Source organism: Oryctolagus cuniculus, chromosome 7 (genome assembly GCF_051225735.1).
Source record: "Oryctolagus cuniculus isolate XC-2025 breed Fujian yellow rabbit chromosome 7, ASM5122573v1, whole genome shotgun sequence".
Lineage (NCBI taxonomy): Eukaryota > Metazoa > Chordata > Mammalia > Lagomorpha > Leporidae > Oryctolagus > Oryctolagus cuniculus.
The window spans coordinates 116,887,213-116,903,187 of record NC_142873.1 but is presented as its reverse complement, the minus strand read 5'-3'; the positions used below and the strand labels follow the sequence as shown (position 1 = coordinate 116,903,187).

General features: G+C 44.5%; 1 protein-coding gene across 2 annotated transcripts in view; it reads left to right on the top strand.

The window, feature by feature from the left end:
* The window catches only part of C8A (complement C8 alpha chain), a 63,972-nt gene that overhangs the window by 36,152 nt on the left and 11,845 nt on the right, over positions 1 to 15,975 (top strand).

The following is a 15,975-nucleotide window of genomic DNA, read 5'->3' as shown; positions in this document are numbered from 1 at the left end:
ATGTGAAATCCAAACTGAAAGGACATCCATAGGCTAAGCAGGAGATGCCAGAGATAAGCGGGAAGGTTTTCTGGGTTGAGCAGACAGCAGTCACGAAGGCCTGCAAGGAGTGTGGTATGTTTGTAATGTGGAAGGAGGTGCATTAGCTGAAGGGGAGAACAGTAGGGACCGAGATTGGGAGAACAGAAGAACCTTAGAGGACCTTTCATCTAGGCACTGCCATTTAGGAGCTGGTGCCTCACAGCCCCGAGTCTCAGTTTTCCCATAACAAATGTAGGGATACTTAAATTGATTGCAAAAGGCTATCATTAGAATTAACCAAGAAAATAGTTATGAAAAGCACAGTGATTAAAAAGAAAAAAGCACTCTCAGGGATCACAGTTTCAGGTGGGCTCAGTGGGTATTGAATCTGTTCATCCCAGGTCTGTGGAGTTCAGGAAGATCCCGGTGATGGGAGTCACACATCCTTGTAGGAATCTTGGTTCTGTCACGTAGGAGCTGCATGACCTTGAGCAAAATATTTAATTTCTCTAAGTCTCAGCTTTTTCAAGACCCAAATAGGAACAACAGCAAGGGTTGGCTTGTTTGGGAATAATTCCAACGTACATGTTACATGATACATTATGATAGATATTTCTCCCTTTTGGCAGATATTAATGTAGTATTATAGCTTTGCCACTTACTAATTCTTTGTGATCATGGTCAGGTTATTTAATCATTTTAAGCCTCCATTTTTTTCACCTTTCAGCTGGGGATATTATTACTTACCTTAAAAATTGGTTGTGAGAATATATCTGCCGAAAATATTTAGTGCAGCACCCAGACACTGATAAGAATTCCATAAATTTCAGTCACTGAAATAGTTCTGAATCAGATGGCCTGAGTCAAGTGCCACCTCCACCACTTGTCAGCCAAATGACCCACAGGCAAATTAGTTCACCTCTCCATGCCTCAGTTTCTTCTTAAACAGAGTATCCTCGTACAAGGTGCTCACAAAGCTCCAGGGAAAATGGAATTAGGAGATAATGCACATTTTCCATGAACTCCTGAAGACTGCTCCCCACCCCTGTTTTGAGTTCATAGGGTTGTTGTGAAGGAAATGCAACAGTCTAGTGTGAGCTGGTAGCCCAGTGCCTGACCCACAGAAAGAGTTCAGTGGTGCTACCTATTATTGCCATATAATGTTGCTGTTTCTCTTAGCCCACTTTCTGTTGTTATAACCAAATTTCAAGATTGGGAAATTTATCAAGAAGAAAGATTTATTTTGGCTAACGGCTCTGGAAGAAGTCCAAAAAATATGGCACTGGCATCTCCTTGGCTCTGGTAAGGACCCCGTGCTGTGCCATAATTTGGTGGAAAAGCAGAATTGCAAGTGGGCACTTGGAAAAGGGATGAAACGTTTTGTGACAACTGGTTCTCTGTAGAGCAAACGCACTTTCTCTAGAAAGGCACGTGTCCCTCTTCACGAGCTAATAACCTCTGAAAGGCCCCACAGCCTCTAAATGTATTATATAAGGAATCAAATTCCTACATGAGTTTCAGAAAAGACAACCATTTCCACATGCAAGTCGTGGCAGTGTTACCATGACCACAGGTTTATTTCCAACTTTCTACTTATTAACACCACAGAGGTAACTGTTCTCTCATCTGTAAAGTGGGAATAATAAGGGACCCATCTCACAGCTTCTGCCATCAGTCAGCTCTGAAGCATTGTTCAAATGGAAGGGAAATCATTATCATTAGGTCCAGCCTGCAGTGGCTGATGGTTTTGCTGTGGACTTGGCGCCTCAGCAATCATGCCTCCTCCCCCACCTGCCCATTTTTTTGATCAAGGTCATTCGTATCTGTCTCCAGAGCTTCGTCCAGTTTTGGAGGGACCATTCGTCCCATTTATCAAGGTCACTTCAAATTCTCATCACTATCTTTCAAAGTGCTAACAACTCAGCCCAACTCAGTGCCTGCTTTCCATCATCCCTTCCCCTGATGGATACCAGATAAGAGTGACCCTGGGAAAGACCCTTCCAGCAAGAGTGTAGTACAACCAACCTGTCATTGATCATCGCTTTCCAGTCTGGACCAGCTGGCCTGACACCTAACACGGGATGTGGAAAAGCCCCAGGAACAGAATCCAAAACCTCACTAAGGTGGACGTCAGTTACAGTTCCGCGTCCCCTTCCTCACTCATCCCTGACTCCCTTTATTCCTTCCTTCCTTCAGTCATTTTTTTCAACAAACAATTTATTAGGCACACACAATTTAGGAAACACTGTCCAGATACCAACATAATTAATAACGGTCCTTCTCATCAGGGGTTTCATAGATGGTAACAGGATTTCTCTTTTGTCATAGTCATCTGATTATAGTCCAGGAAGATTTACTCTGTGGACTGCCAAATTGGTTACCACCCAAAGTGAACTAGCAATTTATTTTCTTACTCACTGTACTTAGAATCAACTGAAATATTTGATTTCAATAAAATATATGTATACATAATAGCTCCTAATATTTGTAAAGTATAATGCATTCACATCTAGGATTCAAATTGGTCTTCCTAATGGCTTTATGATGAATTGTATTATTAGTTTCCCTAATTTTCTGAAAAGAAAGCTGTGATCCAAAGAGCTTAAGTAAATGGCTCAACGTGACTCAGCATTGAACAAGGTCTTCTGATGTAGGTTTTGCGTATCTTCCAAGTACCCAGCCTTTCCTGCCCAGTCTGTCTTTCCTTCTGTTATTTATCACAGGTCTAGATGTTAGCAGTGGCGATTAGACACCAGCAGTTACTGAACATCTAGTACGGAGTAGACACTGGGTTGGGAACTCTACATACACCATCTCATTTAATCAGGAGAAATCTGTCAAAAGCATACTACAATCTCCAATATATGAACAAACAACCAAGCTCAGCAAGGTTAAATAACTTTCCCAAAGTCACATAGCTAGTAATTGGTGTTATCAGGGGTCAAACTCAGAAACCTGTAGTGCTAACCAACATGCTATAATTTTGCAAAGTCATCTAAATCTGGGTATTTTCAAAAACTGCACAGCACAGCTCATTAGTAGATTGTCAAAGGAACTTGGTGAGTCATGACTAGAATTTAATGTAACCTAGTAGGATGGAAAATACTAGAGTGCAAAGTACGAAGCACTGAGACTCTTAGCCGGATATGTGTGGGCTGGATCATGATATAAGGAGTGTTTCTTCTTTTTAGGAATGGTCAGAAAATATTCAAAACATGGTCTTAATTCAGTGTGCTCCACAAGAGTTGATCCACTTTTAAATGTATCAGTCAGAATTCTCCAGAGAAATACAAGAACATGGTATCTCTGTCTGTCTAGCTATCTTTCTATAAAATATATATACTATTAACAAGATTCATTATAAGGAATTGGTACACCCAGTTATGGAGTCTGTCAAGGCCCAAGATCCACAGTCAACAAGTTGGACACCACAGAGAGATGCTAGTCTGAGTCTTGAGGTCTGAGAACCAGGAGAGCCAAGAACATATTCCCTGCTGAAGGCCAGCAGGCTTGAGGCCCAGGAAGGGCTGATGTGTCAGTTCGAGTTTAAACCCAGGAGAAGGCAGGAGCCTCTGTTGCCCAGGGAGAGGGCCAGCCTTTATTTCCATGCAGGCCTTCAATTGAGTGGGAGGGGCATCCGGGAGGCCCTCTGTTCTATTCAGTGTAGCAACTTAAGGATTCATCTCATCCCAAAACTCCCTCACTGAGACACCCAGAAGAACATTTGGCCAAGTACCTGGGCATTCAGCTGATGCATGAATGAATCACCCCAGAAAGGCAGACAGAAGCCATCCTGCCAGGCCACATGTGGGCAGGCTCAGGGAATTCAGTGGTGCCGACACTTCTTCACCCTGATGGGAGTGGGGGGCGAGCGGCACCGGCTTCCAACCGTGTGCCACGTGGCGGCACTCTCACTGTTGTGCAGGCTTCCTTTCATCTGAGACTCTTGACAACACCTTGAGCTGCGTCCTGGAACAGTTCCCACTTTACAGGTGAGAGAAACCAGGCTCTGACGGGCCCAAGGTTGCACAGCTGCTTAAAGGCAGGGCAGGGTATGAAGCCCACTTTCTAACTCCGCAGGCAGTACACCTGGATATTTTATGTCACTGCTTTTCCTTTTTTAGGAGAATTAAACCGCTTATGATAATGTTGAGAGTCCTAGAATATGTTTTAAAAATAATTAATGAAGTAATTTTTTTATTTTAAAAATCTATTATTTCACACACACACACACACACACATACACTCACACACAGACAAAACTGCCCCATCTGCTGACCCCCAATGGCCAGAGTTAGGCCCAGGCTGGGCTGAGGCAGGAGCCCGGAATGCAACCCAGGTCTCCCATGAAGGTGGCAGGGACCCAGTTACTTGGGTCAGCACCAGCTGACTCCCAGGGTCTGCAGTTGGTAGAAAGCTGAGTCAGCAGCTATAGCCAGATACTGAAGCTCAGGCACTCTCATGAGGGGTACAAGCAACTTAGCTACTAGGCTAAATGCTCTCTCCCTTTAAAATTTTTGTCTTTTTAAAAAAGACTTATTTTATTTTATTTATTTGAAAGTCAAAGTTACACACAGAGAGAAGGAGAGGCAGAGAGAGAGAGAGAGAGGTCTTCCATCCACTGGTCCAATCCCCAGTTGGCCGCAACAGCCAGAGCTGTGCTGATCTCAAGCCAGGAGCTTCCTCTGGGTCTTCCTACACTGGTTCTGGGGCCCATGGACTTGGGCCATCTTCTACTACTTTCCCAAGCCATAGCAGAGAGCTGGATCAGAAGTGGAGCAGCCTGGTCTCAAACCGGCACCCATATGGAATGCCAGCATTGCAGGTGGTGGCTTTACCAGCTACACCACAGCACTGGCCCCTAAGTTTTCTCCCTTTAAAAACTTTGTCCTTTAATTTAGTTAAGAAGAAGAGAGATGGGGTTGGCACCGTGGTGTATCAGATTAAGCCACCGCCTGCATCCCATATAAGTGACTGCTTGAGTCCCAGCTGCTCCACTCCCTGCTAATCCAGTTCCATGCTAATGTGCCTGGAAAAGCAGCAGAGGATGGCCCAAGTCCTTGGGCCCCTGTATCCGTGTGGGAGACCTGAAAGAAGCTCCTGGCTCCTGGCTTTGGCCTGGCCCAGCCCAAGCCATTGAAGCCATCATGGGAGTAAACCAGCAGATGGATGATCTCTCTCTCTCTCTCTCTCTCTCTCTCTCTAACTCTGACTTTCAGATAAATAAATACTTTTTAAGGGGGGAGCAGAGAGAGAAAGAGAGAGAGAGATCTTCTATTGCTGGTTCATTCTCCAAATGCCACCAACAGCCAAGCCTGAGCCATGCCAAAGGCAGGAGCCAGGCACATATAACATATCCAGATACCAACACAATTAATATATGACCCCTCTCATCAGGGGGTTCATAGATGGTAACAGAATTTCTCCTTTGTCATAGTCATTTGATTATTATTATTATTATTTTATTTAATTGAAAGCCAGAATTGGCATCTGATTATAGTCCAGGAAGATTTACTCTATGGACAGCCAAATTGGTTACCACCCAAAGTGAACTAGCAATTTATTTTCTTACTCACTGTACTTAGAATCAACTGAAATATTTTAATAAAACATATTTATACATAATAGCTCCCAATATTTGTAAAGTATAATGCATTCTCATCTAGGATTCAAATTGGTCTCCATAATAGCTTTATGATGAATTGCCTTATTAGTTTCCCTAATTTTATATAAAGAAAACTGTCATTCAAAAGCTCTAGTAAATGGCTCAACGTGACTTAGCATTGAGCAGGTCTTCTGATTTAGGTTTTGTATATCTTCCAAGTGTCTGGTTCTGATGCTTGTTCAAGCATTTGAACCACCACCTTTTCCTGCCAGGGTGCTCATTAGCAAGAAGCTGGAACTGGGAGTGGAGCCTGGACTTGAACTCAGGCACTACGATCTCAGATGCAGATATTTTAACCAGTGTTTTAAATGCCTTTCCTAGGAGAATCATTTTCCATACTTATTCCTAAATGCATTGTTGGGTCAGTTGGATCCACTGATGAGCAACTGTAACGGGAGGGCTGTTAATGATTAAACAGATGAGTTGTTGATTGTTGGCTCTGAAGCTTGTGGACAGCCACAGGGCAAGGACAAAGTCAAGTGTGGGACACTGGCTGGAGGCTCTCAGGGAGGCAAGCCTCACTGTGCAGTATGTCTAATCCAGGATGGCGAGTGACTTCAACAGCAAATGCCACCCGGAGTGCCGAACTGAGGATTGTGACACCAGTTATGGGCTAGCCAGAAGGTGCTAGGATCGGGAAGTGACGCCGGTCAGAGGCAGAAGTTCAGGGTGGTGAGGCTCTTGGGCTGCTTCCTGGACTAGAAGGAGAAAAAGCGGCCCAGATGATGAAGCCACGTGTGTGGAGTAATTGGGATGAAATGGGCATATCGCCAGAGTCCCCTAAATTTCTCATACTTTCCATCAAGTATATATATGAGTACTGTAGCCATGTTTCCTTAAAAGTCCTTTTCAGGAAGGTTCTGAGTGCAGCATTTTCCTTTGTGACCCAAAGTAAAAGGCAATAGCCTAATTTCCTCCCAGCCATCTATCCATCCACCCTTCCTGTCACCCAAGAAATCCTCAGGGAGCACCCGTGATGTCTGGGAATACCGGGATGAAACACACAGACCCCTTCCCTGGAGAAATACATGCTCAATTAGCAGCAAAGAATAATACCACGTGATAAATCTCAGCTGGAAACGAATAGGTAGACAGTGGAGGCACAGAGGAGGGAACAACCTAATTTCTTTGCTCCTCCCATTTCTGAGACTCCAGCAACATTTAAATCTGAACTCAGAAAATCAGAGGTAGGAGCCTGCCTGGTGGAGAAGGGAGCAGGAGCTCTCGAAGCAGTGGAGGGAGTTGCACGGGTCTGGTTGAACCAGCAAGTGGGTGATGAGAGCCCTGGTGTGCCCATTGGTCAGACTCCCCTGTGGCCAGTGTCTAAAGAACGGTCCTGTAACTGGATTAGGCCAGGAAGAGCGATGACAGCAGGAACCAAGAAGCAGAGTCAGTGGCCTATCAGAAGCCCCAAAGAGGATGGCAAGCTCCTAGTAAAATGAATATTGAAAACTGGAGGAGCTCTGTGGCTGGAAAAGATGATTCAGGATCCTGCTCTGGCCCTGCTCAGACCTTCAGCCCCATTGCTCATTACTGGGCTGCTCTGGCCCGAGCTAGTGCTGGTCCCTGCACTGACCATACTCACTTTCTCTCTGGGGTACGGGGTGTAATTTTCCTTCTACCTGCACCTCCCACCATCTCCCTTTCTTCACATGGCTAATGCTTATTCAGCCTCATGTCTCTGCCTGGTCTGGATAAGACTTTTCCAGGCAGTCTTTCTATTCCCCAGACCTGGATTGGGAGAGTGTCTCAGGTGCTTTGGGGTAATTGTCACTTAGCTCTATGTGTCACATTATCACGACTGCCTGTTTCCAGCAGGCATTCTGGTAACGGCATGTCCCAGAGAGTGTTGCCCACAGGCTAAGGCTGACCCACAACTTGAGCCTCAGTCTTTCCAGCTTGGGTGAGTCAGAATCCAAGCCTGCTTATGCTGGGCTCTCTCTGGGACTTTCCTTATGCTCTGCAGAGTCAGGAGTGTTATCCTATAAGGTCTGGGCTGACTTGGACAATGAAGAGGGTGAGGTGGCCAGGGACCTGATTGTGAAAGGTCTTTTATTCATGGCTAAGCAGTCTGGGAGGGCCCAGCAGGTCTTTTGCTATGCCCGCTAACCAACCAGTCACCCTGAACAGACAGTCACTGGATTCTAACAAGCTCCAGGCTTTATCCCCCAGTTACCATGGCAACCCGGCTTCGCAGTGATGGATGGTATTGATTGACTGACAGACTCCTGGTGTCTTGGCTGTGTCCCCACTTCCCTTAAGTCATCTGCATACACATGGAACTGAACTGGGCACCATCCTACAGACTGTGCTCTGATTTTGAATTTCTACGCTAATATCATTGAAAATAGCTTCAGATGCAAAGGAGAAATACTGAGCTGTGTCAAAATTATTTCCAGAGCCACATTCAGCAGCCCACTCCAGAGGCACTAAGGAGTCAGGTTGTAGGCACACACCTTGGTTCCATCCATGCTCTGTCATATATTTGTGGTTTGATTTCAGGCAAGTGACTCAAACTGTCTAAATTAAGGTTAAACTACCTCAATTTACTCATCTCTCTAATGGGAATACTGGTCCTGTTGTGCAGCAATATGTGAATACTAAGTGAGGTGCCACATGGGAAACCCATCTTTGGCACATTAAAAACACTTAGCAAATCTGCACGTTCCCTCATTCCTCTCCATGCACTTGTGGCCTCACAGCTTATGCTGCCGAAACATTAAGAAACATGTGTGGAAAAATGGAATGAAAAGAGAAGTTTATTTTGACACGAAAGATGTTCACATCCTTACAAGCATTTTTAAATAATGCACATTTTCCATGATTTTTTAAAATCCCTTCTTACTTCTTCTCTCAAACTCCTCATTCTTCCTCACTCCTCACCTTCCAGCTGGAGAACCGGGATCCCTGAGCCTCTTCACGCGACTTGCAGTGTTCCTGACTACAGGAACCACAGCCACACCTGGGCATGCTAGCTGGCTTTGAGCCGCTGCAGTTAGCCCTGAGCACGTTGCATGGTGTGGACTAGTGCGTTCAGTCCTCACAGCACCTCTCGGAAGTAGATGTTACTAAAATCCCTGACATATGCGAAAACTGAGGCACACTGAGGAGAAATGATTTGCCTGTGGAATAACCGGCTGGGGTGGAATTGCAGCTCAAGACGCCTCCATTTCTGAGCCAGGCTTCAGCTTATCTGTCTGTTGTCATGGCCAAAAATCTTCTAGAAGGGCCAGAGCCTCTGAAGACAAGCCCTCATCAGACAGGAGGAAAACCTGAGACTGTAGTTCCAGCAGGGTCCACTGGGAGCATAGCTTCTTTTTTTGAGTTCTCTGATGGAAAGGAGAGTGAGGGGGCATGGCCAGGCTCCTTTTGGGACCACCATTTTTTGCTATTCATGGCATAGGATGAAAGGTTATCCATAGAATAGCTTGAGGGAACAGAGCATCCACTGAGCTGGGTATAGCATATCTTGCTTCAAAGACCTAATTCTTGGGCCTGGGCTGTTAGTCATGGGACTTTGGTCAAGCTACCTAAAAATAATATCTAAAATTGACTGAGCACTTAATTGTTCCAGCTACTTTTTTTTTCAAGAACTTACTTACATATACTGTCATTCTCCCCATTTTATGGATTGAGAGTATGAGGCATGCAAAGATAAGCAGCTTGCCCAAAGTCACACTGCTAGTGAATGGTAGAGTTCTGACTCCAGAATTCATACTCATGACCACTATAAGCACTGCCTGTTCTAACCACAATGACCCTATAAAATGGGTAAATCCTCCTTGGTGATTGTTGGGATTACCTGTATGGTTTGGCTGTGGAATATCTCCAAAGCCTCATGTGGTAAAGGCTTGATCCCCACAGTGGCACTGTCAGGAGGTAGTAGAACCTGTAGGAGGTTTGGTCTTGCCGGGGGATGGGGAGAGTCCTTGGGCCACTAGGGGTAAGTCCTCAGAAGGTGGTTCTCATGTGACTGCTTGAATTCTCATTGGAAAGTCGCCATAAAAACCTAAGCTTGTGCTCCCTCTATTTGCTTCCTGGCTTACCATGTAGTCCTTCCTGGGCACATCCTCTGCTATTGTCACCCAGTGCCCTCAACAGGGGCCAAACCAATGTCTCCAACTGGTCTTGGCCTTGAACCTCCTACTGTGAGTTAAATAAACCTTTTCTCTTTATAAACTTAATTGTCTTAGGTGTTTCACTGTAGAAACAGAAGTTGACTAACACAGACTCCAAAGAAATAATGCAGATGAAAGTGTTTATAAAACATCCACTCTATTATGAAGCTGTGATTTCAATGAAAGGGAAACCTGTGACTCTGAAAATATTTTCAATGTATTTTTTAAGTAGATTGGATTCAGCCAATCCCTGAGCAACTCCTGGGGGTTGGCACAGGCTAGTTCTGTTCTCAGCCTTGTAAACCCAAGAGATGAAAATAATTGATACAATATGTTGACAGTTACGAAGGCATGATAAATAGTATGCTAAAGGAAAATCCAGGAGTACATCAGGGACACAGATGTAGGACCCTTGGGGCTGTCTGGAGCTGAGTTGGAGAAACCCAATGAAAGAGGAAAGGGGCCTATCTAGACAAGAAGAACAGCACATTGCAAGGGTGCAAAGATACTCACACTCTTTCCAGGTGGTTCGGAAGAAGCGTAAGTCTTAACAAAAGTACAAAGTGGACAGGTGAATGAGCTAACACCTCCCAGCTAGCCAGACACAAATTAACCAATCAACTTTCTCAATGTGATGACAGCAAATCAGCTAGAAAATTCTCTTTTCCCTTGTGAGGTTGTCTTTAAGGGCAGCCAACGTAGCAAAGCAACATAGCTCATAGACCATAGCAACCTGAATGGTATTTGTTTGTTGCAAAGAGATAAATAATGCATTACACCTGCTGTTTTCCACCTGATGCTTTTAATCTGTGGAAAGACAGAGACTTACGGTGTTCTGGCATCTTGAAAGTCAAGCCACTTGGTTCTGTCTCAGAGACACATAGACACAGCAGCTCCACGGAGGTGTGAGCACAGGCCTTGCACTGGTACCACAGCCAAGACCAAATGGGAAAAAAGCCCTCGACATGGCTCCTGGCCTGCCAAGGAGACACAGAAACAGCTCTTTGGGGGACCAGAGTAGAATGGGAAGGAATCCAGGGGCTCCCCTTTACTTCCGAGGCTCCTGATTGACTTGTGCCTTCCTTTAGTTTAGGTCACGCCAACCCTTCCAAGCAGAATCTTGCTGCTAGGGACACAAGTGCTCTTCATGATCTCCCTTTGCTCCCAATACCCTCCTCACTTTTCTGGTTAATCCCTCCTAGTTTCTGATTCCAAGGAAGGATCCTTCATTGGCCCTGCTGCCCTCTGTCAGAGTCCTCATCTCACAGTACAACCATCTGTTTTCTTGTCCGTTTCCCCACACTTAACTCTAAGCTCACGGAGGCTGAGCATTCTCCAGAATCTCTTTTATTTCCCAAATGTCTTGCCCATGGTAAAAAATCATTAGATGCTTACCAAAGTTGTCTCAAATGTTCTTTTTTTTTAATCTTTCTCCCAACTTCTTGTCTTGTTTCATCTTGAAACATCTTTCTTTTATTGTTTTAAAAGATTTATTTTATTTATTTGAAAGGCAGAGTTACAGAGAGAGAGGGAGAGACAGAGAGATAGGTCTTCCATCTGCAGGTTCACTCTCCAAATGGCCACAACAGCAGGGGGTTGGGCAAGCCAAAGCCAGGAGCCAGGAACTTCTTCCTGGTCTCCCACGTGGGTGCAGTCTTTGTCCTCCCATGCCTGGCAAATCTCACTGCATAATGTCTCCAGTGTTTATTCACGTTGTCACACATTGCAAGATTTCTTCTTTTTGAAGGCTGAATAATGCGGGTGGAAGGAAATCCTATTTTCTTATTTCCCTTTTAAAGTGTGGCTTCTGGAACTTTGAACCAGTCTCTGGGTCCCTTGAACCTGTGGAGAAGAGTGTGAGATCATCCCTTCCTTTGTTTCACCTGTTAGAGTTTTCGCCTTGCTTTATTGTCCCCAGTGAGTTTGGAGTTATGGAAAATTCTAAGCTTTTTCCCCTTGTCCTCCTGCCTAGGTGTGGCCCTTCTTCACCATGCTTGTACACTTTGTAACTTGACCACTGAGTAGGATTTTCCAGTTTTCTTAATTGAATCTCGTTTTGCTATGCGTGCTCGGTGTACCTATGCAGCCTCCTGAGGGCATTTTGTTTATCTGAATTACCCTTGACTTTTGCTAGTTCTTACTCTGGTAGATATGATGAGCCCAACTGCTACATCTTCACTCATGGGTGAGACAGTGTAGATGCCAGGGCCCTGTGGCAAAGCCTCTGAAAGTTCTCTGTACAACCATGGTACTCAAAATATGGTCTCAGATCCACTGTGTAGGAATCATCATGGACACTTGTGAAACACATAGATGTCTGATTTTTCAGAAATAGAGAATTGCAATTCATAGGGATGGGGGTGCAGGATTTAATAAGTACTTTTTTTAATAAGTACTCCAGATTATCCCCATACATAGCCGGCTTTGGGAATAATCAACTCCAGAGTTCACTGTGTTCAACAGCCTCAAACCAACTTGCTTGATCCGCTTGAGAGTTAGCACCCGAGGAGTCCACCTCAACATGGTGGGATGAGTGTAACAGCAGAACACTGTCTGGCTCTGTGATTAGAGCCAAACTGCTCATGCCCCACAACCATCTGAGCAAATTCTATACAATGGCTCTAGACATTTCTCTGATCCTTCAACCCCACTCCTACTCTTTGCTATCAATGGGCCTGGCTTTCAATGCCATTTTCAACTCCTGGAGTTTGACACCAGTTTGACCTCCTCTGCTTCCATCCTAGATAATTGGTCTTAATTTCCCACGGACTCTCTGTGGACAGCTCCGATTTGTCATCCCCCGCAGTTTCTGATGAGAGCCTTCTCATCTAGCCCTGTATATTGAAACAAGTAACTCTCAAGATATAAATTAGGCTTTATTTCACATATTGCCTCAAACCTTCTAGCTTCTCAAGAGCTTGTTTAGGGGCTGGAGCTGTGGCGTAGTGGGTTAAGCTGTCACCTCTAGCACCAGCATCTCATAGGGGTTCAAGCCTGGCTGTCCTACTTCCAATCCAGCTCTCTGCTATGGCCTGGGAAAGCAGCAGAAGATGGCCCAAGTCCTTTGGCCCCTGCACCCACGTGGGAGACCCAGGGGAAGCTCCTGGCTCCTGGCTTTGGCCCAGCCCTCCCCCACTCCCCGGCCATTGCAGCCTTTTGGGGGAGTTAACCAGAGGATGGAAGGCCTCTCACTCTCTCTGCCTCTGCCTCTCCCTCTCTGCAACTCTTTCAAATAAATAAATAAATCTTTAAAAAGACCTCATTTATTCAGACTCATGTCATGTTCATGCTTGTTTTATTCTCAAGGTATCCTCACCAGCCCACACAAGATGTGCTGTGCAGGGTACACAGCAGGTGTTCTCTCTCAGAAGAACTCTTTAGACTGGGGCAACCACTGGGATGAGTGTATACACTGCAGGCTTCTGAAGAAGACAGATTTGAATGTGAATCTCAGCTTTACCATTTCTTTGTACTATGGCCTTAGGCAAGATAATTAACCTTTATGAACCTCAGGTGACTCAATTATAAATGAGAAGTGTGAGAAAAGTGTCTTAGGGCACCGTCGCTCTCAGGCCCTATGATTCTCTCTAAGTCACAGACCTCCCCTTGCTGACAGATACCCTACTTCGGGGTTCTCGGAAGGCAACTCTTTGCACTCAAGTTGCACTGCTCAGATCATGCTGGAATTCTCTTCTCCCGGCAGCACGCAGCAGGCTGTCAGCAGACTCTTCATGAGCATAATCACTCCACAGGCATCCTCCAGCCCCCATTAATCAGCCAGTCCTGTCACTTTAATCCTGCAGCACTCCACCACTCACCTAAGTAATCACTCCGTCTCCTACGTGTGATTTCTTTCCATCCGCTTTTGTTTAGCACTATTGAAGCATTTTTTAATCAAAACAATTAAATATGCTAAATCTTCCTCAATTAGTAATGCATTGAAAATTACAAGTGTTTAGATGGAAATGGCAGAAGAAGCCCTCTGCTTGGCGCTGAGAGCATCGCTTCCCCCAGGCACCTTCCGCTTGGGCTGTGTTCAGAAGCCAATGTTACGGGCTGGCAGAGGATTGTGGCTGAAAGGGACCCTGGAGATGATCACCTCTTCTTATCATAAATGTGAAACTGAGACCCAGTGGGATCCTGAGCCTTCTCCAGCTCATACTGGGTATCAATGACTGGGATTTGAAGTTCCAAGATATCTTCCATCAGAAACCCTTACCGAAGTCCTCAGGCTGCTCATTTATTAGCTCATTTATTTCTTCTGTCATCTGTCACTTATTCTGAGTACTTCCTGAACTCCTACACTGTGACAGACATGGAGCTGCCATGCTGGTGAAATGATGGTGCATAAGATACATGTCTTTGACTTCACAGAGGTCCACTTGGAGGCTCAATGCCCTCTTGAAAATAGTGAATCCAATCCTTAGCTCAACTGAATGGTGGTCCTGAGTTTATTCCTCCTTTGTGGTTGTCAAAATAATCCTATGTCAGTTACAACAATCTTTTTATAGTTGCGGTTTAAAGGACTAATTATTTATTTATTTATTTTAACTTCTATTTAATAAATATAAATTTCCAAAGTACAGCTTTTGGATTACAGTGGCTTTTTTCCCCCATGACTTCCCTCCCACCCGCAACCCTCCCACCTCCCACTCCCTCTCCCATTCCATTCACATCAAGATTCATTTTCAATTATCTTTATATACAGATCAATTTAGTATATATTAAATAAAGATTTCAACAGTTTGCACTCACACAGAAACACAAAGTGTAAAGTAATGTTTGATTACTAGTTATACCATTGATTCACATAGTACAACACATAGATCTACATGAGGAGTAAGTGCACAGTGACTCCTGTTGTTGATTTAACGATTGGCACTCTTGTTTATGGCATCAGTAATCACCCTAGGCTCTTTTCATAAGTTGCCAAGGCTATGGAAGCCTTTTGAGTTTGCCAACTCCGATCTTACTTAGACAAGGGCATAGTCAAAGTGGAAGTTCTCTCCTCCCTTCAGAGAAAGGTACCTCCTTCTTTGATGGCCCATTCTTTCAGCTGGGATCTCACTCAAAGAAATCTTTCATTTAGTTTTTTTTTCCCAGAGTGTCTTGGCTTTCCATTCCTGAAATACTCTCATGGGCTTTTTAGCCAGATTCGAATGCCTTAAGGGCTGATTCTGAGGCCAGAGTGCTGTTTAGGACATCTGCCATTCTATAGAGGACTAGTGTTTTAAATTGCAAATTTCACTTTACAAATTTCTGAAGACCTCTTAAGCTACAGATAAAGTTAGATTCTGTAGCATGGTCAATATCTTGTTCCAGTTTGTGTATCTAGCCTTATCTTACCAGACAGACCTTTGTTGGAAACAGCTCTGGTCATTTACAGGCTGAGTGATCAACAAAAAAAAAGACTTCTTTGTTCTGAGAATTATTTTCCTCACCCAAAAACTACAGGTTTCTGGGTGGATCCTCAAGAGTAGACAAACCCAGAGATAGCTTATGTGGGATTGACAGTCTTTGCAGAGTCTGAAGGGCAGACAGACTTCCCATGGTGATCCATCCATCTCCTAGCAGAACTCTGCTCTCCCTGGGGTGCAAATAAGACCCGGGCATGAGAAAGTTGTGGCGAATAGGATCATTCAAGCACACGCAGAGAGCACTGGCAGCTCTGAAGAAACCTGGAATTATTATGATCCAAAAATATCAGCGACATTCGAACAGGAGCTTGAGTAGACTTTAGGAAGATGGCAAAAAGGAAGTGAGGAAGGGAATTTATATTGAAAATCAGCATGTTCAAAATCCCAGACTGTAAATAGGGTCTGTCATGGGCCAGGCACTGTGCTGGGCAGAAGGAAATATAGACACAGGTGAGAGAGAATCACACCTCGAACAGAGGATGGGCACAAGAAAGGAGACACATTTTTTTTAACTTTGGATTACAGTAGCTTCCCCCCCATAACTTCCCTCCCACCCGCAACCCTCCCATCTCCCACTCCCTCTCCCATCCCATTCACATTAAGATTCATTTTCAATTATCTTCATATACAGAAGATCAATTTAGTATATATTAAGTAAAGATTTCAACAGATTGCACCCACACAGAAACATGAAGTGTAAAGTACTGTTTGAGTACTAGTTATACCATTAATTCACATAGTACAACACATTAAG